This window comes from Cebus imitator, unplaced genomic scaffold, assembly GCF_001604975.1.
Source record: "Cebus imitator isolate Cc_AM_T3 unplaced genomic scaffold, Cebus_imitator-1.0 Scaffold881, whole genome shotgun sequence".
NCBI classification, from domain to species: domain Eukaryota; kingdom Metazoa; phylum Chordata; class Mammalia; order Primates; family Cebidae; genus Cebus; species Cebus imitator.
The window spans coordinates 117,948-145,880 of record NW_016108196.1 but is presented as its reverse complement, the minus strand read 5'-3'; the positions used below and the strand labels follow the sequence as shown (position 1 = coordinate 145,880).

The 27,933-nt window shown below is 41.3% G+C and overlaps 1 protein-coding gene and 1 pseudogene across 1 annotated transcript in view; one reads left to right on the top strand and one right to left on the bottom strand.

Annotated features, from left to right (window-relative positions):
• Positions 1 to 27,933, bottom strand: part of LOC108298073 (Down syndrome cell adhesion molecule-like) — a 210,908-nt gene that overhangs the window by 91,979 nt on the left and 90,996 nt on the right. The gene's annotated exons all lie outside the window — the stretch shown is intronic.
• Positions 3,113 to 27,933, top strand: part of LOC108298072 — a 45,548-nt pseudogene continuing 20,727 nt past the window's right edge.

Below are 27,933 nucleotides of genomic sequence, written 5' to 3'. Positions count from 1 at the left end.
CTCAAAATAACGTACAGCGTCATAACAACATTTGAAGTAGAGAATGGTGAGAACTTTTGGCTAAGTATAAAAATGGTGGGAATTTTTTTAACTGAAAAAGAATATTTGAACTCTTTTAATATCCTATGATACAGCCATTTTTCTCCCTCAAGAAACCGAAGCAGTATAATCTTTCATTAACTAGTTGATTATCACTGATGCACCATTGAACACCATTTCAAACAAGATCTGGTTAAATTGCAAATGAGAATAAGTCTGTTGATATACAGATACCATATTTAATATTTAAATATCTCTGGCATTTAAACATCTCTGGTAGTTTTTTACTTAGTGAACTGTTTAAGTGAAAGTTGAGAAGAAAGGAAGGAATTTGCTCTTATTTGAAAACAATTACAATTTCCTTGCAGGAATATGCTTATTTTTCACATTTCATCAGAAACATAGGAAGTCTGGCTAGAGGCAATGACACTGATGGAAAGAGAGCTATGATGGGGAAAGATTGCTTGGGAAATGCAGCCTTCTACTGTATACACTGAGATTATCAATAACATTGCCAAAAAAGAATTTCATTCCATAAGCTGATATTCATGCACAAATGAGCAAAAAGCAATAATTGGCAATACATGACATCTTAAATCTGCATTTGAAGATTTTACAATAGTCAAAAACAAACATAAAAATTTGCTTTTATATTTTCTAAAATTGGTGTCAGAGACATTGCATCCTCTCAAATGACAGCTATTAGGACAACCATTGCTAAGGCTACATCTTGGGTTTCATATTTATAATGCCAGTGAATTTTCAAATTAAAAAGGACACTTCAAAAAAGATGACAAGTCCATGTTTTGTCCTAAATTGAATTATCAGTCATCCAAATATTCAATTCCAAAAGTAATTGTCTCTATGGACTCTTGATACAAGTATAAGTTGGTTTGAATTAGAAACTACCTTTTTAAAGAGGTACTGTGCATGCTGCAAGGTGAAGCGCATGACACACACACAAGGCACACACACCATACACTCAGGTTGTGTACTGGTAAACACTGAAACACTGGTAAATATACCTCCTCTTCAGTTCACAGGAGTTTGACCAGGCCAAGCGCATGACAGACACTGCCCATTCTCAGATTCAGATCCCCCTGCCAACAATGTAAGCCTGTGGATGATTGATGAGTGTACACATATACAGACTTGTATTTCCCTCCTCTTTACTGCCTTCATTTCTGTTTGCAAGACCTGCTCCAAACACTTGACCTTGACCATCATTTCATGTCTGCACATTGCCCTTTGGAACAAGCCCAAGATATTGCCATCCCAGCCTATTCCCCTTGTGATCTCAAGCACAGCCTCTTTAACCCCTTAGCCACATTCATTCCCACTCTCAAATACTCTACAACTTGTAATTTTCCCACCCTCAACCTTTAAGCCTCTCTTTATTCAAAATGCCTAAAATCCTACCAGATAGGAAAGAAGTCATGGCATCTTCTCTTTCACCTTTCTTTGTGTGTGGACTCAACAGTACCTTCCTGGATTCCTCAGTTAACTGGACCTGCCATCCATCCTGAAATAGTGCAGACCTTGTTGACAAAAGTGTCTGTATTCCAGGAGGCCAGTTGCTTCTTCCTTCCCTATACCTACCTATCACCCCAGGGGTCCACACAGTCTGTTGGGACCATGGAGAGAAGACAAAGACAACCATACTTTTCCCCAGTCCTCTGATACTCAATTTGTGTGAACTAAGGGGAGAAGAAAGTAGAGGGCAAAGAAAGTCCCCTGTCCTCCAACACTTTGGAGTCAGATACAAGTGTGATGGTGCTGCTGCACTATTCACAAAGATCTCAGAACCATCACTTCACTGATGTATTTTCACACTGAAAGACAATGATTCTAACACGAAAATATCCATTCCCATATGGACTTGACAAAATCTTTCTACATGTAAATAACAGCACTTATTTACTAATTGTTTTATATGCATTAACTCTTGCACATCCACTTATCTATCCAATGAGATGGGCTCTCTTATTATCTCTGTTGTACAGTTGGAGAAACTGAGGCTGGAAGAGATGAAGTTAGTACATGGCAGAGCTGGGATACAAAGCCAGACAGTCAGGACCTCAGAACCTGTGCCTTGACCTTCTCTTTAAATGGTAGTGACCTCTGCAATAAGGAACCTAGGTAAGATGCACAGGGAATTTGGGGACAAAGTGCAGACATAAATGTGGAATACATCATTTTATTTATTACTTGGTAGCTAATTTGTTGTAATTCTATAAGTTCTCAGATTTTCTTGGGTTGAAACAGAAATTTCTGTCTTGAACAGTGAGTTGATGATAGTTCAGTTCACTTCCTTGCATTTCTTTAGGGGTCCTATTTTACTGTTGAGAGATATCAAGCAGCAGAAAAGAGTCTATGTTAAAATGATATTTTCTACTTGGTTATGAAGTGAAAGAAAGATAGATACAGATAAGAGCTGAGTGAGGAGGCCTGGAGGCAACAAAATGTCCCAAACCCATGCAGCCATCCACAAAGACACATTGTGCCAAGCTGTAACAAATGAACCCAGAGTCATACTCCAATGTTTGGACACCTCTTTCAAGTAGAGCAATACAGATGCTTTAACCTATCCAAAAGTTAACTTGCCATTTATGTTGTTTATATTCCAGCAATTATTTAATTTAACAAATTTTTATTTTAAGTTCAGGGGTACAAGCACAGGTTTATTATGTAGGTTGTACATATTATTTCATCATCCAGGTATCAAGCCTAATACCCATTAGTCACTTTTCCTGATTCTCTCCCTCCTCTCACCATCCACCCTCCAAAAGGCTCCAGTGTGTGTTGTTACTCTCTGTGTCCATGTGTTCTCATCATTTAGTTCCCACTTATAAGTGAGAACCTGTAGTATTTATTTTCTGTTCCTTTGTTAGTTTGCTAAGGATAATGGCCTCCAGCTCCTTCCACGTCCCTGCAAAGAATATGATGTCATTCTGTGTTGTGGCTGCATAGCATTTCATGATATATTTATCACATTTTCTTTAGCAGTTTCTTAGGCTCTGGGAGGAAGAAAATCATGTAAGGATCAAAGGCAGATGCTGGGGTAAAATGTGTCATGGTTGACTCTGCCCCATTCCGAGGCTACGTCCTTGAGAATTCAGCACTAAAGCATCTGGAAGGCTTCGAGCTTTTCCAGAAGACTGGTGCGGCATGTGAGAATCACAGCACAATGACTCACCCTCCCAGCTCTCACCTTCCTGAAGATAGAGGAAGGCAGCTTATGGCACGTTGATCAATTCTTTGGAAAATGGCCATTTTTGTGGCCTGTCGCAAGACTGAGGCTTGTAGGAAATGCTGTTTTACCAATACTAGACAACATTTGGGGTAAATTGTTTTCTAAATGCCTAGCAACTGTCTCTAGTTCTTCCCATAGTATTTCTTAGAATTGGAATTATGATGATTCTGTCTTAAGATCATATAGGTATTTTAAGGTCTGTAGCTGCAGAGTACCACCCTTTTCCCCCACGGCTACCCTCACCGGTACACCTCGAAGGATACCTCCTTTTCTGTTTTTCAAAGTGAATAAAAAATATTTTAGAACACATTCAGATTTATAGAAAAGTTGTGATAATAACACAGAAAGTCCACCTATACTTTACATCTCCGCATCCAGTTCCTGCATCATTTACATTTTACATTAGTGTGGCATGTTTGTTACAATTACTGAATGACTATTAATGCATTAACTAAGTGCATGCTTTGTTCAGATGTCCCTACCTTCTACTGAATGTCCCCGTTTTGTTTCAAGGTCCCATCCAGGATCCCATACTGCATTTTGTCATTATGTCTTCTTAAGCTCCTCTGTGGCAGTTTCTCAGACTTCCTGGTTTCTTGATAACTGACAGTCTTGAGGAATGCTGATCAGGTAGAATATCTCTCAGTTGGAACTTATCTGTTGTTTTTCCATTTTAGGCTGAGTTTATGAGAGTTTTGATGGGGCAAGCCATGGAGGTAAAGTGCCATTCTCACCACATCATATCAAGGGTATGTGCTATCAATAGGGCTTACCACCGCTGCTGCTGATCTTGGCCACCTGGCTAGGGTGGTGCTTGTCAGGTTTCTCCACTGGAAAGTTTCTCTTTCCATGTTGTCTTTTCTGGAAGGAAGTCACTCTGCAAAGCCCACATTTAAGGAGTGAGAGTTATGCTTCATCGCTTGAGGTGGTGTATCTTTCGTAAATTACTTGGAATTCTCTTGTCAGGAAAATTTGGTTATTCTCGCCATTTATTTATTCAATCATTTATTTATATCAGTGTGGGCTTATCTTAGACTTATCCCTTATTTTACACTAATAGATATATTTATCAGTGTGTATTTATTTTAAAAATGTGTGTATACTAACACATGTATATACACATGCCTATAAATATTTCTATATGTATCCATTGTACCTCTATTCAACTAAACATGAGTTCATACTGATGTTTCTAAGTCTAATCAAGTACCACACAGCTCATTCCAGTCTGTTCCCTCGCTTGTTTGTAACTTTCCACTTCACAGTGAGAAACCAACTCCCATGATCTGCCACCCAGGGCCCTACATGTTTAATTACAGTATAGATGTACAGTATTTTCAGAAAAAAGTCCCTGTTGGAAACAACTTTATCAACCAGAATGCAGTGTTTATATAGAGTTCCTTTTGCCTTTAGTCTTACAGCTTGCATTCATCTCCAAAGTTACTTAGGTCAGCACCCCATTAGTAAAATCATTTAACTCATTTGCAATACAGTTAGAATGATTTGCACAGTCTGCATTTCATCCTAGGATCCCATGAACTCTGAAATGCTTTTTTGAAAATTTTAATTACATTTTAATTCACCTACATTAAGATTCATTCTTTTTGCTGGAAGGGTCTGTAATTTTGACAAATACATAGCGTTATCTATTCATGGTTGCATTACCATGCATAATATCCTCAACTCCCTAAAAATGTCAAGCTGTTCAGTTCCCTCCTTTCCCCAAATCCCTACCAACCACTGATCTGTTTTCTGACTCTATTCTTTTGTCTTTTTCAGAATGTCATAAAAATGAAGTCATAGAGTATCTAGCCTTTTTAGACTGGCTTCTTTCCCTTAATATGCACTTAATGTAATTTTAGTGATTTGACTCATCATTCTATTTTATAGCTGAATAATATTCTATTGTTGAGAGATGTACCAAACAAAAGTTTGGGTATTTATTCATCAGTTGAAGGACAGCTTGACTGGTCCCAAATTTTTAGCAATTATGAATAAAGCTGTTATAAACATTGATATGCAGATACTTTGTGGACATAAATTTTCAAATCAGTTGGGCAAACACCCAGGTGTACAATTGCTGGATCCTAAGACAACACTGTATTTAGCTTTGTAAGAAACTGTCAAGCTGGCTTTATACTTTTGCATGCCCACCAGCAATGAATGAGAGTTGCTCTTACTTAATATCCTTGCCAGCAATTGATATTATCTGATCTTCCAATTGTAACTATTCTAATAGATGCATAGAGCTATTTCAAGGTCATTTTAACTTGCATGTCCCTAATGATAAATAATAGTGAGAATCTTTTTCTACACTTATTTGTCATCATATGTTCATGAGAAATAATGATACATAGTTTTCTTTTCTTGCAATGTTTTTACTTTTCATATTAGAATAATGCTAGAGTAATGGAATGAGTTAGAAAGCATTCTCCCTGCTTTTGCTTCATGTAAGACTGTGTAGCATTGGAATTAGTTTTCCTTTAAATGCTTGGTAGAATTACCAGTGAAGCAATCTAAACATTGTGCTTTTTGTTTTTTAAAGGTTTAAAATTATTCAATTCTTTTAATGGATGTAGAACTATGTAGTTTATCAGTTTCTCTTTGTTTAACTTTGGAATTGGCCAATTTTATCTGAATAATCAAATCTATAAGCAATGAGCAGTCCATAGCGCTGATCTTGTAAAGTCAGTGGGATCAGTCACAGTGACCCCTCTTTCATTTCTTTCTCTAGTCTAAGACATAGACTTAGGTTTTTGATCTGAGATCTTTCTTCTTTTTGAATATATGGATTTATTGCTATAAATTTTACTCTAAATACCACTTTTGCTGCATCTTACATATTTTAATATGTCTCTTTATTTTTACTTAAAAATATTGTTTAATTTTTCTTGAGACTTCTGTGTTGATCCATGGGATAATTTAGGAATGTGCTGTGTTGTTGAATTTCCAAAGATTGGGGGATTTTGCAGCTTTCTGCTGTTGTCTGACAGTTTGATTTTCTTGTGGTCATAGGTGTGAGGGCTGGGGGGTGTTCCATCCTCATGATTAAATCTCAGTGCTTTTCTGGGCCTGTATTTCAGGGCTGTGTCCTTCCAAGTGTCATTCTCTCCTCTAGGTACACAGATGTCCCCACAACGACCACGCCGCATCCCTGCTCCATTCTCTGGCTGCAGCTTTCTCAATCCATTTCTAATCCGTTTCTCCGAAGCCTGCTCCTGACTATGCTCTTTTTTCACCCTTAGATCAGACTTATAGGCTGGAGAGGACCAGAGTGGTTAGGAACTTATTCCTTGCAGGTGAGACAAAATTTCAGAATGTAGTTCTGGAAAAGTTTTTTTTGTTTTTTTTTTTTTTAAATTTTCCATGGAGAATAGACCTTTGTTATGGAGAAGGTTTGATCATCACTGTGAGAATCTGGCAAGGTTGCTAGAGGGAAAGTCTGCGAAAGTGTGAGGAGACAACCCCAAGACTGTGGCCCTTGGGAGCTCCTCACTCTCACTCCAGTCCACACTCAGCCACCAGCAATGTCCTAAAATTACCACTGACTTGTTCTTGCTACTTCACTGGCCCAGCAGCTTCTGCTCCAGAGAAGCCAACCTCTGTTGTCTCACTGTGTCATCTATCTCTCTAGATTTCTAGTTTATCTCTATCTATTCAGTTCTCTGTAGGAAAAGTTCTTGATTTTCAGTTTTTCCAGGTTTTTCTTTTTTCTTTTCTTTTTTTCTTTCTTTCTTTCTTTCTTTCTTTCTTTCTTTCTTTCTTTCTTTCTTTCTTTTTTTTTTTTTGGAGACAGAGTCTTGCTTCGTCTCCCAGGCTGGAGTATAGTGGCATGATCATGGCTCACTGCAGCCTCGACCTCCTGCACTCAAGTGATCCTCCCACTTCAGCCTCCCAAGTAGCTGGGGCTATAGGTGCACACTACCATGCCTGGCTGATTTCTGTATGTTTTGCAGAGACAAAGTCTTGCCTTCTTGCCTAGGCTGGTCTGGAATTCCTGGGCTCAAGTTATCCTCCTCCTTGGCTTCCCAAAGTGCTGGGATTACAGGTGTGAACCACTGAGCCTGGCCTCCAGCATTTTCTTGTTGTAAAGGTGAGAACAATGCCCTACAAGCTCTTCATGTGTCAGAGCCGAAACTGAAAGTTGATGCCTCCTCTTTTGTAATCCAATATTTTATTTACCAATCTGATGTATACTTGAGCAGCATGATGAGAAACTGGTCTGGACGCCACCCTTGGCATTTTAGGTGATTAAAATTTATCTTGCATTCTAGGATTCATCTAAATGTTCCCATGCATCTACTTGAAAAATATCATTTTTTTTAACCCTACAATGAATATAGTATTTTTTTTTGGATTTTATGAACAATGCATATCTGCAGAATAGAATTCCACTACTTCTGCATTGGCAGACCTAAAACTGTAACTATGAGGCTGATGATGTCATGCTTTATGCACTAGGATGGAATTCTATTTCTAGTTGCAGCCCCGAAGACAGGAAAAACATGGAATAAATTCAAACATGATGAAGCCAAAAATGGACTGGTTGAGTGAAATCAAGAGGCTTAGCCACCTGTTAAGGGGTGGCTGGCTTTTGTGAGATGCCACAAGAGAAAAAAATGAATGTATGAATCTAGGGAGCATGGGGCATGATAGACCCATGGGAAAAGCTTTGATACAGTTCTTTGATATACCATAGAACAGACTGGGATTGAATTTTACAAACAAGATGCCAGTCAGTATCTCTATAAGGGATTTTCCTGGTTATTAAGGAACCTCAGTCCACTAGGAAAATACCCCTAAAGGTGCCTAGGAAGCTACTGCCCAAACTATTTGGCATTTCATGTTTCCCCAGTAGATAAGTGTCTTCTAGCTCCACAAAGAGTTAGAATTCCATACAGAAATGTTTTAGAGAAGAAGCCCAAATTATTACTATTTTTATGGTAAGACATCTGTGCAGTTTAACTGTTATTTTTATGAGATATATTAGTATTTCTCATCAGATTTGTAATTCTAATTTAAATGTATAATTAAGTAATTGATTTAGACAGGTGATATTAAGCAGGACTTTTACTGAGGTTAAACATAGTAATGTGATATTTAAGAAGTTATAAAAATACTAAGTTATTTATGTTCAGTTTATTTATTTATAAGTTATTAAGATGCCCAGAAAAGTTTTGTTAGATAATTGGAGTACTTAAAAAGGAAATTAAATATGTGTAATTTATAAATATAGTTTAATGTACAAAGATGAAAAATGAACTAAGTTTATAAATGGGTCTAAACATTAATAAAAAATCTCTTAACATGGGAAGAGGCAGAGGATCAGAAAACATACCTGTTGGGTGTTATGCTTATTATCTGGGTGATGGAATAATCTGTGCACCAAACCCCCATGACCCACAGTTTACCTATATAACAAACCTGCACAGGTACTCCTGAATCTAAAAGTTTTTTAAAAATCCCTTAAAAACACTTGTTTACATTTCCTAGATACATATATAGAATAATAAAATTTATAAGTTGAACTGAAAGAGTATTTTTGCATTTACAACTTTAATAAATAACTGACCATATTAATTTAAGTCAAAGTAATATTAAATTTTTTTTTCTTCACTCAAAATTATCTGCAGGCTCAAAAACACTCACCTAAACAAATACATTTGATGATGAAAATAAAGGTCACCTAAAATTCAACCAACCAGTCTGAGGCAATTATGGTCAAATATCTACTGATCATGCTTCTATATACTCTTCTGTGTAACACATACACACACATGAGCATGTAATTTTGCACGCCTGGAAGCACATTACATATGCTGTTGATGTAATTGGAGATATTTTTGTCTCATGTCCATTTTTCTATCCTTCTACTCCACATGGACACACTCCCTCATGCTCATCCCTACCTTTCTGACAGTCTTTATTAATAACCTGGAATATGCCCTTTCATATTTTTCTCTGCAATCATACACCCAAGTACACACATACACACATATGCAATTTTTTTCATCATAGTTCCTTTGACAGAAGAGTATCTATATACATCTCTTCATATTGCTTTCACAAGCAGCAATAACTCATAGCAATTCCACATGACCTGGTATCACTGCAATTCACTTATTTTTTCATGGTTCAGTAATGGTTCTTGCATGTTAAGCTGGCTCCAGGCTGTGCCAACATCTGACAGCCTCAGGTAAGGTCTGTACACTCCTCCCTGCCTCGAGTTGGCTGCTGTGTGACTCCCTTCACTCAGCCAGTCTGTGCAAATCCGAGTTTCCCGGCTAATATTGCCTGCAGTCCTTCTCAACCAGAAGGCTCATGCTGAGAATGTACAACAGCTCTTGTCACAAAGTCAACCTGCAGAGCTGGCTAGCAAGAACATGGCTGTGTTCTCAGAATATTATATTGGTCTTAAAATAGTCATTTGGTTTTCACTTTCCTGTTGAGGCATGGAGTTATTTTTTGGATAACACGGTGGCTGGGTCAAGGCAAATTTGAGTCATTCTAAGGCCATCCAAGTTGTGAAGACCTACACAGTGCAGAGCGCCACTCCAGTCTCTCGTACAGAACAGTTCTACGAGCTTGGACAAGTTGCTCAACATCTCTGAGCCACAGTTGCTTTGCCTATAATATGGAAATCATGGTCATGTCCACCTCAGACAGAGGCTGATGCAAGGATAAGCGAGATTGCATAAGAAAGCAGTCCCCACTGGGCCTGGCTCTTGTAAGAAAAGGATACATATAAGCTATTATGTGCTTTTCCATACTTGGTAACGTTATGGAAAGACATGGTTCTTGAACTTTTGGGAAACAGGGCAGATGAAAAATTCTGTGACCATTTTAACTCCTGTCTATTGAAGCCTCATCTTGCTGTCTCCTGCTCCTCCTATCGTCTTTGGCTATTCTGTGATGTTCTTGATCCAGTTCTCTCTTCTCTCACTTTTCTGCAGTCATATGGTCTCTGTCATTCCTTCCTGGTACATTTAAACGCATCCAGTTGGCAATTCTTTGGGTAGATATATGTTTCCTTTTTTTTTTTTTTCTGATAGAACTTCATGTACCCTGAATGATCCCCCTGGGTTGTTTTTCCTAAAATATAATGTGAGTAAAATATGTATACCTCAAGCCCAGGGTAGAGGCACGTCACAACCTGAGTGCTGGTCTCTTTCACTTTCAAACAAGAGGCTTATTTGTCTCCATCTAGCTCCAGACTTTCGTAAGTATATCCAGATGTTATGATTTAGTTGCTCTGTGTCTGCAATGATAGTCAACCTTGTTAATAAAATCACTATCACTATCAGCTCTTCCTCATTTGTGTGAAACTAGCTTCTTCAGAAATGTAATAGTATTAGGAATGATTTATTTGCCTTTGTAATTAAAGAATCTACTACACTACATGCAAGAAAACAAAATTAGCATAGTAAATGTTTCTATTGTTTATGGCAATGGTGATACACTACAATGGAGTTATCCACCTTCAGTCCTACTGAGGCATTGGGATATGGTCAGGGGGCCAGATGGTGACCATAAAATACCAACATGAAACTCAAAACAGGCAGTGGTTTCATATCAGTTAACCGTCTGGTCCACAGTAACCAGCTGTACCAGCCTCAAAAGACATATGTTTTGCTCTTATGAAGTAGGAAAACACAAGAGAGGAAGCTGCTGGGTTTTCAAACTACAGAGGCATTAATTTTCCTTTACTGTATATTTAATCTGGAGAACATTACAGAAAGGCCAATAATTAAGACCAAAAGAGTTGCTACTTTGGTCTGTGTAGGGCTCTTTCTGAGCTCTTTATAATGACCCTGACCCTCTTCAGCAAGAAAGCTCAGCTGAAAAAAATGGAAAATACAGTTTAGTTCCCAAGGACCATTTGGAAGAAAGAAAATGGCACCGCACCCACAAGGGCCAAACACTGCCTTCCATTCAAAACACATCTTCTCTACCCCTTAGGATCACCTGATTCAACACTTCTTCAACTGTATTCATCTGCAAGCAAATTTAGCCTCACCCCCAAGGACACTGCAACTGGGAAGTTAATGATGATGCATCACCAGGCTTGCATTTCTTTTTAGGAAAAAAAAAAAAATCAGATCCCTTTACACTGCACCAAAAGCCATTATCATTACTAAGAGCTCTGTCACATTAGATACAGTAAACATATGTTTGTATCATCAATGGGACTAAGAAAGAAAGCTCATTGTTGCATGAATAATTTTCTATTATTCAAAAGTAAGGTTGTTTTGCTAAAAGTCGCCAAAGCCCCATTTGATGAAGTACAAGGTGGCTGTGTTATCAAGCACCATATTGAGGCTGGAAACACTGTGGTTGGAAATAAATCTCCTCTGTGCACTTGCTTCCATCTGCACATTTAAATATACAAACAACTTGTTTCTGCCCATGCATCTGCATATGTTAAAGAAGAATTCAAAACCCTGAACTTGGCTGCCCATGTTTCTTGCCTGCATTCTAGAAACTTCTTTCTGTGAGTAGGCAGGCTATCTTGTTTTGCAGGATATTCCAAGCACGGAGCGAAGAGTGTGGCCCAAAGTGGCAACTTAATCAATGTCTGATGAATGAATAAGTCAAAATGTGCTTCTCAAGGGGCCCACTCTGAAGAGCATCAGAGCTCTGGCACACTCTCACCACATTGTAGGGTCACCATAGCCCAGGGCTTCTGGCTCTTCTCTACCTGCTGGGTCTCCATGGATGCGGGCTAGTTTATCCTTCCAAAATTTGTACAGAACTTCCAGTTCTGTAAGGTGTTACTTCCATGGTACAAATAAGTGGGGTAAGGAGCTAGCTCTCTGGCATTGTAGTCAAAGGAAATTACTGTCCAGCCCCCGGACACACAGCACAGGGTGGGCTTTGAGTGACACCAGGGGCCAGGCTGCGCAGACTCATATCCTGGCTCTGCTTCATAGAAGCCTGGGGTCTTGGGTGAGTTCCCTAGGCCTCAGTTTCCTCATCTTTAAAATGAGGTTAATAATAGTACCCAAGTCATTGTGGAGGAATAATTATTAAACAAGTTAATATGGATAAATAGCTTGGGACCACGACTGATCTACAGTGAAGCAGTGTCTACTTAATTACACTCAGATAACTGAACCAAAGATGTTCCATCTTACTAGCGTCTGAGAGAAGGCTGCCAATGTCACCAGGTAAGGCATATGAGGAGAACAGTGTGGGAACCATGGGAAGCTTTATTACTTCTGACAACAATGGAACAACTGTTTTCCAACTCTCCTGTCAACTCTTGCAAGGGAGGTGTCTAGTGCCCATCACGCGTCCCAGTGCTAGCTCTTCAATCATTCTGTGGAGGCTGTTCAGTCCAGGTTTGCTGAGCAAACACTGCAACAAAGCTAGGAGGTTGTAGACATTTCCTGTGGCTGCTGGAATAAGTTCTCACAAAGGTAGTGACTTAAAACAATGCACATTTATTCTCTCACAGTTTTGGAGAGGAGAAATGTGAACTCAGGGTGTCAGCAGAGCTGTGTTCCTTCTGAAGGCACTAGGAGTCTCTTAAGGGCTGCCTAGATTCCTTGGTTCATGGCTCCCTGCCTCTCTACTATGAAGATCCTGGTGACGACACTGGGACCACCTGGCTAATCCAGGGTCATCTCCCCGTCTCAAGATCCTTCCTTAATCACATCTGCAAAGCCATTTTGCCATTGCAAAGTAACACATTCACGGGTTCCATGGTTTGGGTTACAGACATCCTGGTGAGGGGGTACATATTTTTCTGTCTACCAAAGAGCTTTTGGTAGTTTGGGAGAAAAATTGAATCAGATATGGGGATATGTTGGAGGAAATGAAGGAAAGATGACCCTCCCTAGGGTAGAATCTTTCTGAGGATTTTTTAAACCATAATACTCCAAAGAATCAACCGGGTGCCTTCAAGAATAGAAAATATAAAACTCCAGCCCTCAAGTCTGAATCTGTGGTCTGGAGGTCTGGAAAGTGGAATGGGAATCTGCATTCTTAGTTAGCTCTCTCATCCCCAGTGAAAATCACCCTTGGACTCATTTGGACAAGCATGCTGAGGATGTGGCCGTCCAGATGGAGGAACGGAAAATGGGCCAGACCTTGGCTCATGAGAATCTCCTCTTTACGCAATAATCCACAACCACAGGCTCTGTATTTTAGAACCAGGGAGGTGGGAGAGCTAGATGGCTTTTGGGGACATCTGGGCCTAAGAGCAAGTAGGGGAGAGGATGGAAGTGTTCACCCCTAAACTCCATGTAGCCGGTGGCATAGGTAGGTGTCCCCTAGGAAGAAGGAAGACAGAGACAACCAGGCGCTCTGAGTGGAAAGCTTTGTGTCTTCTCTCACCTGTGCCATGGCGGCTGGGGGAAAAGAAAATAACCAATTTGTGTGTTGTTTAAATAAGCAAGAGCATCCAGAAGCATCTCCTTCCTTTCCACGCCTACACTATGTCTTAAGTACCGGCTTCACGTGACCTTAAGTGACATGCGACTATTCTTTTCACTGACAGCTCCCAGAGGTGACAGTGCAGTACTTGGGAGGAATTAAAAGACTTTCTGTGATTTTCTAGAACCCTACCACTTTCAGGTGAGACTGACTGTGCCCTTCTCACCTGAATCTGACAGTGCTGTAAGTGTCCATATAAGGTGATATTCCTGCTTCCCTTTGCTTGAGAGGCAGCGACAATGCTGCTCTGAAAAAGTAGATTCTAATTTGAGCAGCATGTGTATCATTCACCGTCTAACTTACAATCTTTTAAATTCTCCCCGGGAATGCCTTCAGAGATTGAGAACAGTTGTGTCCAGAGTGGAATCAGGCCATTAGGATGGATTACCATCATTTCTCCCCATCTCTAGAAAGTCGGCTTTAAAGGTCTTTTATGCAGAGAAGAATGCACATTTCAGGATGTCAAAACCTTAAATTCCCTGATACTTAAAGATGAATTGAGCCCTAGTAAAGATGAGGAAAATTAGTTTTTCCCTTTTTTCAAAACGAGAAGAAATAATGACAGTACATGCTGGAAGTATAATTTTGATATTGCAAATTTCTTAGGAAGAGAAAATAATATATCACAAAATAGAGAAGTGGGCCTGTTTCATATGTTCTATTTTTTGATACATGACGTCTTAAATTTGAGTTAATCACTTTACTGTGCAAGAAGAAATCAACAAAAAGCAACGATGAAAGAAGAGGCACCTTCTACATTTTCAACAGATAAAGGAAGTCATTCTGTAAGAGAAGAAATAAAATGTAATGCTTTTTCCAGCAAAAGGTGAATTACATCATCTAGGTTAGGAAGTTTTTCTATGCTGAGAAGATACAATGAAGTAATTGAGCATAAGTGCCTAGAATTTTATAGGAAACTTCCAAAGTCACTTGATTTAGGACAGATGAGGCTTAATATAGCTTCTTCCCTTGGAAGTGGCATAGGTTACAGCACTAGTAACTTAATCCAGCCTCAGAAAGAGTCCCCAAAGCACTCAAAAGCTGTAACTACAAATGAGAAAGACTTAGAAAACCAAACTGGAGATATTTTATTTAGTAACCCTGAATGCTTTAGGATGGTTACTTTTTAATGTATTCTGTGTTTGCCTAACACCTGTTCATTCCAGGGGTTTATATATTCAGGGGCCTCACCAGGAGAGCATCTGAGTTACACTTCCATCAGGTCTGGGCAGGAACACTGGAAGGGGAGGCTACAGCCACTGCACATCGCCTCTACCACAGCTGATCAGCCCTTCCTGTGCACACAAAATACCCAGAGATCTTGTCAGAATACAATTGTCAGGTTACAGCCCCGGGGAATTTGCATTTCTAACGAGATCTGCCCCTCTGCCTCCTGCAAAGCAGGTGCTGTGGGTCCCCAGACCCCACTTCGGGCAGCACTGACCTACACAACCACATGAGGCAGCCCTCATGATTAACGCTCAAGCCAGGCAGGTGAAGGCTGGGCATGCCTACCTGCCTGTCCCACAGGGACCTCCACCTTTCCTTTCTATTCCCATTTTACCTTTGTTCAGTAGGCTTTCATCCCCTTTCTTATTTAGCAACTGCAATAGACTCCTCAGTGTTTTTTTTTTTTTTTGTCTTCTTTTCTATTCTCACTATACCCATTCTAATCCATCTTGCATATAGATAGATGTTCATCACTTTTCCACAAATACACCTTGGATTATACTTTCTCTGCCTTTAATAGCATTCCGTATCTTCCACAAGTTGACAGTGAGTTACATGTGAGCCTTTTCTACCTAAATTACTTTCTATTTTCCAACAACTAGGTTTCTTTTTGGACTGTTTCCAATTTAGAAATTTCTTCCCCATTCCCCTCCTTTCCTCTGCTTACTGAAACGGCATAGTTCTTACTACATAGCTCCAACGTCTTCTCCTTTGTGCAGTATCCATTGATTGCCCTGTGTGAAAATATTAGATTTCTTCTCTACATTCCAATAACAAATTGCCTGACAGGCATGTGTGCCATTTGTGACAAGTGCCACTGATCCCCTTGTAACAGGTATTTATAGCTTTCCCAACACATCTGAGCTTCTTGGGTGCAGAGATCCTGATGACTCTACCAGATCTATCACATCTTACCCACAGCAAATGACTATTGGTAATGGTGCTGGGAGAACTGGCTAACCATAGGCAGAAGATTGAAGCTGGACCCCTTCATTACATTATACACAAAAATCAACTCCAGATGGATTCAAGACTTAATTGTAAAACCCAAAACTGTAAAAACCCTGGAAGACAACATAGGCAATATCATCCTGGACCCAGGAACGACAAATATTTCATGACAAAGACACTAAAAGCAATCACGACAAAAGCAAAAATGGACAAGTAGGATCTAATTAAACTGAAGAGCTTCTGCACAGCAAAAGAAAGTATCAACAGAGTAAACAGACAACCTACAGAATTGGAGAAAATATTCGCAAACTATGCATCTGACAAAGGTCTAATATTCTGCATCTATAAGGAATGTTAACAAATTTATTAGAGAAAAACAAACAACCTTATTAAGAAGTGGGCAAAAGGCACGAACAGATGCTGTTCAAAAGAAGACAAACATGTGGCCAACAAGTATATGAAAAAAAGCTCAATATCACCTATTACTAGAGAAATGCAAATCAAAACCACAATGAAACACCATCTCATACCAGTGAGAATAGCTGTTATTAAAAAGTCAAAAAAACAGCCCATGCCGGTGAGGTTGCAGAGAAAAGTGAACACACATACACTGTTGGTGGGAGTGTAAATTAGTTCAATCACTGTGGAAAGCTGAAAAATCTAAAAGCAGAGCTACTATTTAATCCAGCAATCCCATTACTGGGTATTTATATAGAGGAATACAAATCATTCTACCATAAAGACACATGCAAGAATGTTCATTGAAGCACTATTAACAATAGAAAAAATATGGAATCAACCTAAATGCCCATCAATGACAGATTGAATAAAGAAACTGTGGTACATATACACCATGGAATACTATGCAGCCATAAAAAAAGGAGATCACGTCTTTTGTGGGAACATGGATGGAACATGAATGGAGGCCATTATCCTTAGCAAACTAACGCAAGAACAGAAAACCAAATACCACATGTTCTCACTTATAAGTAGGAGCTAAATGATGAGAACTTGTAAACACAAGAAGGGAGCAACAGACACTGGGGTCTACTTGTCCAGGAGGGAGACGAGCAGACAAGAGAACTATTGAGTACTGAGCTTAATACCTGGGTGATAAAATAATCTGTACACAAACCCCTGTGACACTTGTTTACCCATGTAACAAACCTTCACACGTATCCCTGAACCTAAAAGTAAAAAAGGAAAAAAAACAAGCAAAAAAAAAAACCGGAAAAGAAAATGACTTTGTTAGATGGACTCCTGAAGGAATGAATGAACAAACGGATGAATGGTCAAAATAATCAAGTAAATAAAGTAACGTTTTAGCCTCTGTGGTGATCATGAGTGCTCTTTCTCACATGTTTCTGGCCCTCCACCTTCTGAGCACCTGGGAAACTTGTTTGCCTGATCCCTGTGGTTGGATGGAGCCATATAACTGGCTCTAGCCAATAAGCTGTGAGCAGAAGTGCCGTATGTATCTTCCAACCAATGAAATGTGAGCAGAAGTATAATGCGGTACCATGTGTCTTCCAGTCAATTAGCTGTGAGCAGAAGTACTATATGCAGCTTCTAGCGAATGAGCTGTGAGAATAAGCACCATGTGTAGCCTCCAGTGAATGAGCTGTGAGCAGAAATGCCATATGTGCCTTCCAGGCTGGAAGCCTTGTTATGATGGCACCATCCAGGACACTCTTATTGATGTGGTGACAGGCAACTTTGAGATGATGTCTATCAGTCTGGGATCCTGAGGCCATAATAAGCATATCCCCCTGCCCCAACCCTACAATGGGCAAATTGTGTAAGTGATAAATAAATAACTCTTTGTTTAAGCAGCTAAGAAGTAGCGTTGCTGAGTACTGGGCAGAACCCTGTCTCCTCACTGGCATAGGCCTTTCCCACCACTCATTTCCACCTCATCCACAGCTCTTCCAGCCACGACCAGGTCCTTCTCTCAACAACTTCTGTCCTTGAAGGTGACCACTTCTTACCCATTTTACTGTAGTAACATGTTAAGACTCCCCTGTGTCTGGGACTTTGCTTCCCATTTTCTATTTACAGCTAATGATCTCTGAGTCTCCCACTTCATAGCTGAGTAATCTGGTCTGAGCTTTGGGACCACCCTGGGCTTCTGTTACAGTGAATGTTCTTTTGTGTTTACACTGACTCTGAAACACAAACGTTCAGGAAAAGAGGTCTTCCTTCAAGACTCATTACATTTCGCAATTTAGAATTAAAGCAAATGAACAATCATAAAGAAAAAGGAAAAAAAATAAGTGATTTTTTTTCCAGAATAAAATTTTAGTCTTTGTGTGGAGGAGATGGATTGAGCATTCCCTTGGTTGGACTGTTTTGCTTTGGTAAAAAAGCACAGAATCTCTTCTTAAATGCATTTTCTTTTTTAATAGTGAAGGGTAGTGAAGAGGGAAAGAAATGAGCACTTTTATCAAGAATAGTTTCACACATATTACCTATACAGGAGACATAATTGGTACAAAACGGAAACAGGAGGCCCCTTATTCAAAAAACTATTAATACTTGCAAGATGGTGACAGGAGTACATACATACAAGCATGTTTTTTTCCTGAGTGTGGGGCCCTGTATGACCGCACAGTTTGCTCCCCCATAAAGTCAGCCCTGCCTGTAACATGGCAGCAAATCCTAGAAGGTTTTTTGCTCCTACGCACATTATTTCAGCACTGTATTCCATGACTTCAGAGAATGCAGTGCTATGATCACTGAATTTGGTGAGCATTTCTGGAGGAGAAAATGATATGGCAAAGAAAGAAAGGAGTGGATCACCCTTGCTAGCAGCCACCATGGCTTGTCATCACATTGATTTCCCCCAGTGTCATGGAGATGGTCTACCAGGACAGTGATCCATACTGGCATCAGAGGGAGGGACCTTGTGGAGGAGGGGTCTACCTTGCATTTCCCATCTGTGATGTTCATTTCAGTCCTGTCAACCCCAGAGGGCATAGCTAAAGACAAGTGGGAAATAAATGAACCTTGATACCCAAATGGGCTGTTCCTTCTACATTTAGACAACACAGGGAGGAGATCATTTCCAAACTAGTCTACTGCCATGTGGAAATGGACCATTCTCTTTCGGCAAATTAATATCTTACGTCTTTTATTATACTGACTGCAGCCAAAGTGTTATTAAAATTCACAATTGTGGCTGGGAGCAGTGGCTCAAGCCTATAATCTCAGCACTTTGGGAGGCCGAGGTGCGTAGATCACTTGAGGTCAGGAGTTCGAGACCAGCCTGGCCAACATGGTGAAATACTGTCTCTCCTAAAAATGCAAAAATTAGCTGGGAGTGGTGGCAGATACCTGTAATCCCAGCTACTCAGGAGGCTGAGGCAGGAAAATCGCTTGAACACATGAGGCAGAGGTTGCAATTAACAGAGATTGCGCCACTGCACTCCAACCTGGGTGACAGAACAAGACTCTGTCTCCAAAACAAAAGGAAAAAAAATCACAATTGTGCAGTGGTAGCTTATTCTCTGTGTAATCAATCATTTTCTTAAGTCCCTGTGCCTGGTTTGCATTTTGTTTTCTGTGATGCAGATGTAAGAGGTCTGAGATGAGGCCCCAAGAAATGGGGGGCACAGGAAAGCTGCTGAAGGTGTTCTGTACCAAGGCTAAGTAGCACCTTCTGCTTCCTGGTCCCTCACAGCACTGGTAGTTATGTACTTAGGAGCCCTGCTCAGGTTGGGGTGGTGAGGGTGGGAAAGGTGAGCCAGAAAAGCCCTGGAAGTAATCTGAAGTGCAGTTTGTAACAAACCTCATTTTTCTCCAGAAGCCAGAGGGTGGGAAGGATGAAATAAGAGTTTTAAAGAAGCAAGACAGCTCAGCGCTGTTATGATTTGCATGCAGAAGTGCTTGAAATTCTGTACTGGCAATTAGCTAATGAGACAGTGCTCATTTCCGCTGACTGCCAAGGACTTGACTTCCCAGAGTGCTGGGCGAGGCACTGGGAATCTACGGGAAGAACATGGAGGGAGGGACGGAGGGATGCTCCTGCTTCCCCCAGTCACCCTGAACCCCTTCCTTACATGTGGCCACCATGTTGTTCCAATGCCAGCTCAAGTGTCACAGAATAGCCGTGAGAGAAAAACAAAGACTCGCTCTGGCAACTTTCAGCGCAATTTATTGGCACTTGTGTCTTGCGGCTGCTGCCGCCTGTCGGGGTAATGACACATGATGGGTGATTAAAGTGCAAGTCCTTAAATTAAAGCTGTGCGGATGGTCTGGAGAGGCAGCCAGCAGCCCTCAGAGTTTGCTCATCCCTCTGAGTGGGAGGACCTCATTAGGACAAAAAGGGGCCTGTTATCCTAACAAGGGCAAGTCCTCGTATCTGGGAACTGTTTCATGTTTTCAGGATTTACCCTAGCTCCTCTCTGACACACGAGAACAAAGAAAAGCTGAGAGGGTAGCCCAATCCATCATAGCTTGCTGGGTGATTCACATGAGGCTCCCAGGGCTGGGATGGCCTCTGAAGATGCCCCCACCTGCACTTCTCCCTGAAGGGAGGCCTATCATACAGTAAGTCAGGGGAATTTTCCAAGTGTCTTGATTATCAATATCTCTGCTTTTCACCTTTTCAGGATTGGTGCTGGCAGGGAAGCTCACATGGGTGCGCGGAGCTCATAATCCCTCTTTTCCCTTCATGCCAGGAATTAACAAATGAGGAAGAGATTGTATGTGAGCCTCCCTGAGTCATGGACGTAACAATCTTTACTACGCCAAGAAGTTTTATGCTTCATTATTCTGAAACTGGACAAATCAATGAAGCTTTCAAACTTACCTAGCCTGGAGGAGGATGGGGATGGTAGATAAAGAACAGCCTTTGACTTCTGGTAAGATCTAGGTTTCTTCTGTTCATTAAAAAGTAGGAGCTCCACAGCAACGAATCAGAAGAGGCCCAGCTCTCCTAAGCTGGTAGTATAAAGAAGTCCCCTCTGTTTTAACCCTTTAAAGACAGTCACTTTGAAACCACCCACCAGATTTTTGTTCTCTGTACCTGCTTTCCTCAGCCATTTCTCTTTATAAACCCCACCTCCTCTGCTCAGCTCATCGGAGCACTCATTCTATGGCATTGAATGAGGTGTCGCCTGAATCTAGGCTCTCAAATAAAAGCCAAAGAAGATTTTTAGAAACATCCTCAAGAAGCCTGTTCAGAGAGCTTGAGTAAACACAGGAAAGAATCCCATACCCACTTCCTACACTTCCAGATAGAAGCAGAAAAGAGGCTCTGGCACGGTGGCTCACTCCTGTAATCCCAGCACTTTGGGAGGCCAAGGTGGGTGAATCACCAGAGGTCAAAAGTTTAAGACCAGCCTGGACAACATGGTGAAACCCTGTCTCTACCAAAAAAAAAAAAAAAATTAGCTATGTGTGGTGGTTCATACCTGTAGTCTCAGCTACTCAGGAGGTTGAGGCAGTAGAATCGCTTGAACCTGGGAGGTGGAAGTTACAGCGAGCGAAAATCACACCACTGCACTCCAGCCTGGGTGACAGAGACTCCATCTCAAATAAAAAAAGAAAATAAAAGAAGGAAGGGAAAAGAAAAGTGGCCATGGGGGAGCAAGATCTTGGTGTGGGTAGATGTGCACTACTCATGACTAATATGGCGAAGAAGTACACAACAGTGATCAAGATGAACTCCATACTACTCTAAAACACAGTGCTAGTAAAACAGGCAGAAGCCCACAGTGGGTAGCCTGGAGAGATCCCAAGTTTAAATCTCAGCTTTTTAATTTCCTGCTGTGTGAGGAGTCCCCAGGATACAGGACTTTCAATGTGGAGACAGAGAGTTTGAGGCAAACTGGGACAGCAGTCACCTATATGTGGCCTGGCATCAATCTTTAACCTTGATGAATGTATTAGCCCGTTTTCACACTGCTGATAAAGACATACCTGAGACTGGGAAGAAAAAGAGGTTAAATTGAACTTACAGCTCCACACGGCTGGGGGGGGTCTCAGAATCATGGGGGGTGGTGAAAGGCACTTCTTACATGGTGGCAGCAAGAGGAAAATGAAGAGGAAGCAAATGCGGAAACCCCTGATAAACCCATCAGATCTCATATTCACTATCATGAGAATAGTACAGGAAAGACTTACCCCATAATTTAATCATCTCCCACCAAATCCCTTCCATAGCATATGGGAATCCTGGGAGATAAAATTCAAGTTGAGATTTGGGTGAGGACACAGCCAAACCATATCATTCTTCCCTTGGCCCCTCCAAAATCTCATGACCTCACATTTCAAAACCAATCATGCCTTCCCAACAGTCCCCCAAAGTCTTAACTCATCTCAGCATTAACCCAAAAGTCCAAAGTCCAAAGTCTCATCTGAGACAAGGCAAGTCCCTTTTGCCTATGAGCCTGTAAAATCAAAAGCAAGCTAGTTACTTCCTAGATACAATAGGGGTACAGGCATTGGGTAAATACAGCCATTCCAAATGAGAGAAATTAGCTAAAACAAAGGGCCTACAGGCCCCATGAGAGTCCAAAACCAGAAGGGCAGTCAAATCTTAAAGTTCCAAAATGATCTCCTTTGACTCCATATCTTGCATTTAGGTTACACTGATGCCAGAGCTGGGTTCCCATGGTCTTGGGAAGTTCTGCTCCTGTGGTTTTGCAGGGTACAGCCTCCCTTCCAGCTGCTTTCACCAGCTGGTGTTGAGTGCCTGTGGCTTTTCCAGGTACATGGTGCAAACTGTCAATGGATCTACCATTCTAGGGCCTGGAGGACAGTGGACTTCTTCTCACAGCTCCACTAGGCGGTGCCCCAGTGGGGCTGTGTGGGAGCTTTGATCCCACATTTCCCTTCTGCACTACCCCAGCAGAGGTTCTCCTCGAGGGCCCCACCCCTGCAGCAAAATTTTTGCCTGGGCCTCCAGGCGTTTCCATATGTCTTCTGAAATCTAGGTGGAGGTTCCCAAACCTTAATTTTTGACTTCTTTGCACCTGTAGACTCAATACATGGAAGTTGCCAAAGCTTGGGGCTTGCATCCTCTGAAGCCATGGCCTGAGCTGTACCTTGGCCCCTTCTAGTCATGGCTGGAGTGGCTGGGACATAGGGCACCAAGTTCTAGGCTTGCAGACAGCATGGGGACACTGGACCTGGCCCACAGAACCATTTTTTCCTCCTACACCCCCAAGCCTGTGTTGAGAAGGGCTTCTGTGAAGACCTCTGACATGCCCTGGAGACATTTTCCCCATTGTCTTTGGAATTAACATTTGGCTCCTCATTATTTATGCAAATTTCTGCAGCTGGGTTGAATTTCTCCTCAGAAAATGGGATTTTCTTTTCTATCACATTGTCAGGCTACAAATTTTCCAAATTTTTATTCTCTGCTTCCCTTATAAAATGAAATGCCTTTAATAGCACCCAAGTCACATCTTGAATGCTTTGTTGATTAGAATTTTTTTTCCACCAGATACCCTAAATCACCTCTCTCAAGTTCCAAGTTCCACAACTCTCTAGGGCAGGGGCAAAATGCCGCCAGTCTCTTCGTTAAAACATAACAAGTGTCATCTTTGCTCCAGTTCCCAACAAATTCCTCATCTCCATCTGAAACCACCTCAGCCTGGCCATTATTGTCTATATCACTCTCTGAGTTTTGGGAAAGCCATTCAACAAGTCTCTAGGGAATTCCAAACTTTCCCGCATTTTCCTGTCTTCTTCTGTTGACTTTTAACCTTCAGAACATGGTCACTTTGTACTGTTTTTGCAGGTTCTGCTCACATTGACCCTGACTCCATGACCTTGAAATTTAAACCTGTGACTGTTGTATCCTTGCGTGGGTTTGGCAATTGCAGGGTTCGGGCTGGTAGAATGATCTATGAAGGTTTGGGGATTCACAGACTCTGTGGTAAGCTCAATTCATGGAGCATGTGGGGACTCTTAACAGTCTTCCTGTGGTCTGTGACATCTCTGAAAAACTTCTACGTGGTGAGCAATTTTGGTGTTTTTTTAAAAAAGTCAAGGGCCTGGATTAGAAACATGAATAAAGGGAGATGAAGGCTACTTTCTGTAAGGATGTGTCAGGAAGACATAAAGTAAGCGTGAATATATGGCACTACATGGTAAGCTGCAGATAAAAAATTCAATTTAGCTTGATGCGGCCTCTGTGGTTCTTTTATAATTGTTTTTAAAATTCCACACTTACAGTAAACACTTGTGATAGATGCCCTGCTAATATAGTGCGAAATGTGGCCATTTTACATTTTCTCACAATGAATTAACCCAGAATTTCTGAATCCCCCAATGGCTTTGCTGTCACCTCCTTTCATCCCGTTGCTAGTCTGTGAAAAGGCAGCCCTCACATGAAGACACTTTCTTACAGTCGTGGCGACAGCTCAGTGAGGGCTGCTGTGCTGCACTAGGTCAGAGCTGACGTTCCCAACCTCACTGCTAATGAGAACATCTGAGAGATTACGGACATGTTCGTGTCCGTGGAGGTGGCCAGAAGTAATTAAGCGCTGCTTTAATAAAGGGCTACCTTGGTACAGTTTTGAATAGGAAAAGGGCGATGGCTGGGCTGCATGCATGTTATGTGCATCCCCAAGACCCTGTCCTTCTTAGTGTCTCTCCCTGCTTATCAGACCAGTTGTGGGCACTGATAAGACCTCAGAGCATTTGCTCAATCTCTGTCATCTAATATCCTGAAAGGGAGTGGAGACCTTTTTGCAGACTTCTGGGCTCCCACAGCCCTTGTTCTACAGCATGCTGCCTGCCCTCTCTTCTGTTGTCAATGAAATATGGTGCAGGTAGCTATGTTGCTGGGCTGGCCAGAGAGAGCACAGAGAGTACTAAAAATCACATAGCAGAAGAATACCAAATGACAGAAAAAATCAATACATATGGATCAGAATAAAGGCTAGGTTATTTTACATTATTAATATTTTTTGAGATGGAGTTTTGCTGTTGTTGCCTAGGCTGAAGTACAATGGCGTGATCTGGGCTCACCACAACCTCTGCCTTCTGGGTTCAAGTGATTCTCCTGCCTCAGCTTCCCGAGTAGCTGGGATTATAGGCCTGTGCCACCACACCTGGCTAATTTTGTATTTTTAGCAGAGATGGAGTTTTTCCATGTTGATCAGGCTGGTCTCAAACTCCTGACCTCAGGCGATTCGCCCACCTCGGCCTTCCAAAGTGCTGGGATTACAGGTGTGAGCCACCATGCCCAGCCAAAGGCTAGGTTATTGAACAGTACATTCAGATGCTTCTAGTTATAGAAAAATGCTTCAACACATATTAGCAGAGAGAGAAAAAAAAGACCACAAGGAGATTTATCACTATATTAATATTTTTTGTGTGTGAGGGAGGGTTTTTCTCACCAGTCCTGATGTTTCCTTCCACATGAATCAGCCCTATTGATGTAACACTTCTCATATTTCCCTACTCCTTCCTTGTTTTAATTCAGGGTAGAAAGAATGACTTACACTTGACAATGAGTTTCGAAGAGGGAACTAGGCATACACAGCACTACTTTCTTCTATTTTTTGTTGGGAGCTGACAGTCTGAAAGAAACACCTTGTATTGGGCAGATTCCAAGATAGCTCCCAATGATCTTGTCTCCTGATATTCACACCCTTGTGGAGTCTCCTCTTCTTGAGTGTGGGTAGCTTATGTGACTTTCATCTAACCACTTAAATATGGCAAAGATTATGGGATGTCATTTCCACGAGTAGCTCACATGATATTATAACTTCCATCTTTCAAATCTCTCTGTTGCCTTCTCCATTTGCATGTTTATTTCTGTTTTTTTTTTTTTTTTTTAAACACTTGCAAGCAAGCAGCCATGTTGCAGACATCCTTATGGCAAGGTACCAAGGGTAGGCTTTACTTGGCCAACAGCCAAGGAGTAACTTAGGCCACAGGTTGACTCCTGACAACAATTACATGAATTTGGAAGCAGATTCCCATGTGAGCCTTCAGATGAGATCCAAGCCATGGCGAACACTTTGATTGCAGCCTTGAGGAAGACATTGAGAAGGCTGTTTGTGTGAGAAGGTTGAAGCACAGGACCTAGGTAAGCTGTGACTGGACTCCTGACCCACAAAAACTGTGAGAACATAAGTGTGTGTCGTTTTAAGCTGCCAAGTATGTGATAATTGGTTATAAAGACATAGATAATAAAATCACACCTTTATGCCATAAAGTATACATGGGTAGGCCTAAGCTTTGGTGGGTACAGAGGTGGCATGGGGATCCTGTGATGCCTAGGACTCTCTGGGTAACCCTACTGGATTCTTAGCTTAAGTTATGAGGATCATTTGTCTATAGATATAAAAAGCATTGTCTCACATGAGTTTTATCTGTGACAAATGAGATTCTATTGTTTTCCTCCTTTGTTTACCTTATAAATTTCAGATCTTGAGCAGGTAAAAGAGAAATACATCCATCAGTTCTCTCTTCAAACACCGTTTTTGAATGTTGGGATGAGGAGAGATTTTTCTACCTTTCAACTTAAAATTTTATTTTTAAAATATATAGGAACCTGTGAAATTGTTATAATCATAAAAAAATACTAAGAAGGGCAAGCCAAGTGCACACAAGTGAGTTTTGATAAGGACTTTCACTATTGCCCTATATTTTGTTTCTGTGCTTCAAGACTGAGGATTGAGTGTCACATGCTTAAACTTTTTTCAAGACTGTGGAGGTGAGATTCCCATTAAAGGCTTAAGTTCTGCTACTTTCAGTCATTACTCCAGTCCCCACAACCTCCCAATGTATAAAACAAAATTGGGGGAAGTAGGATGAAAGAGAAAATTGCCCCGGGTTAGCAGAGAGTGCTAAGGTTTGAGCTGTCTGTCCCCCCAGACCCAAGTGAGAGGGGCTGAAAAAGAATCACTCACAGAGGTTAGAGCGCCTGTAAAAGTGGTAACATTGAATTTATAATCGTCTGTTTGCTATTTCTTTGGGAGGTGACATGTTTGTCTGCCTTACACATACCTGAGCAGGAAGACATTAAGCAGAAGGAGAGAGATGCCAGGTAAAGTATGAGCACAGGACAATAATACATGAGTTTCCATGGACACTACAGAAACTATCTGGGCTCAGGATGGTTGGTCCACAGTGAGGGAATTCTGCAGCAAAAGACTGTAAGACACTGGGGAGCATTGTGGGAGGGAGGATGTTATTTGCCTCTTTATCACTGTTCTAACTCAGTTAGGGATTATATAGCAGGGAACCTGGAAATTCCCTGCCGAATAAATTGCATGTATTTGGTTACATGATACAATGCAGAATATATCTGGTCTTTGTTCCTGGTTCCTGGACAGAGCTTCAAAACATCTTGGAGTTTTCAGAGCGATCAGAGTGCCTTTGGTTACTCATAACAGGCCCTTCTGCCTCTGCAGTACTTGAGTTTATGCTAATGAGGTAACTCATGGTGGGCCCTCAGATGATTATCAAGGAGGGGCTGGCCTTCCAGAAAGACCATCCATGTGATGAGAGGAGGGGGACATTCAGCCCTGCTCCCTGACCTCTGGGGAAAGAAGATGGGCATCAGCCAGGCCCTGCTTGCATCTGCATCCCAGTTTTTTTCTCTGCCTCTCAGACTTCCTGTACTTCCACAATGATGCTGATCCCAAGCACTTTCCAGCAGGCTTCCAGCACACAGATCCCCACCCGACAGCCTATTTTCCCAGAAGCCAGCCTAAGACGAGCCTCCTTTCCTCAGCTGTCCACTCAAACATCAGCCTCCTTGGAGTGGCTTTCCCTTCTCTCTCACATGCCATCTAGTAAGAGCCTTCATGATATTTAGCGCATGTTTTAACTACACCATTATTCGTCTGCTGGCACAATTAATGACAGACTATAAGCTCTATGTGGGGAAAGGCCCCGTGGTTTAATCCCAATTGCATCTCTAAGGCCCAGCACTGGCAGTTGTATAGATTAGACTTCCAATAGATAATTATGGAATAAACAGGTAAATAAAGGATGTTAAATTGAGGAAATGACTACATTTTTTTTTAGTGTACGACTCAGTTTTCCTCTGTATC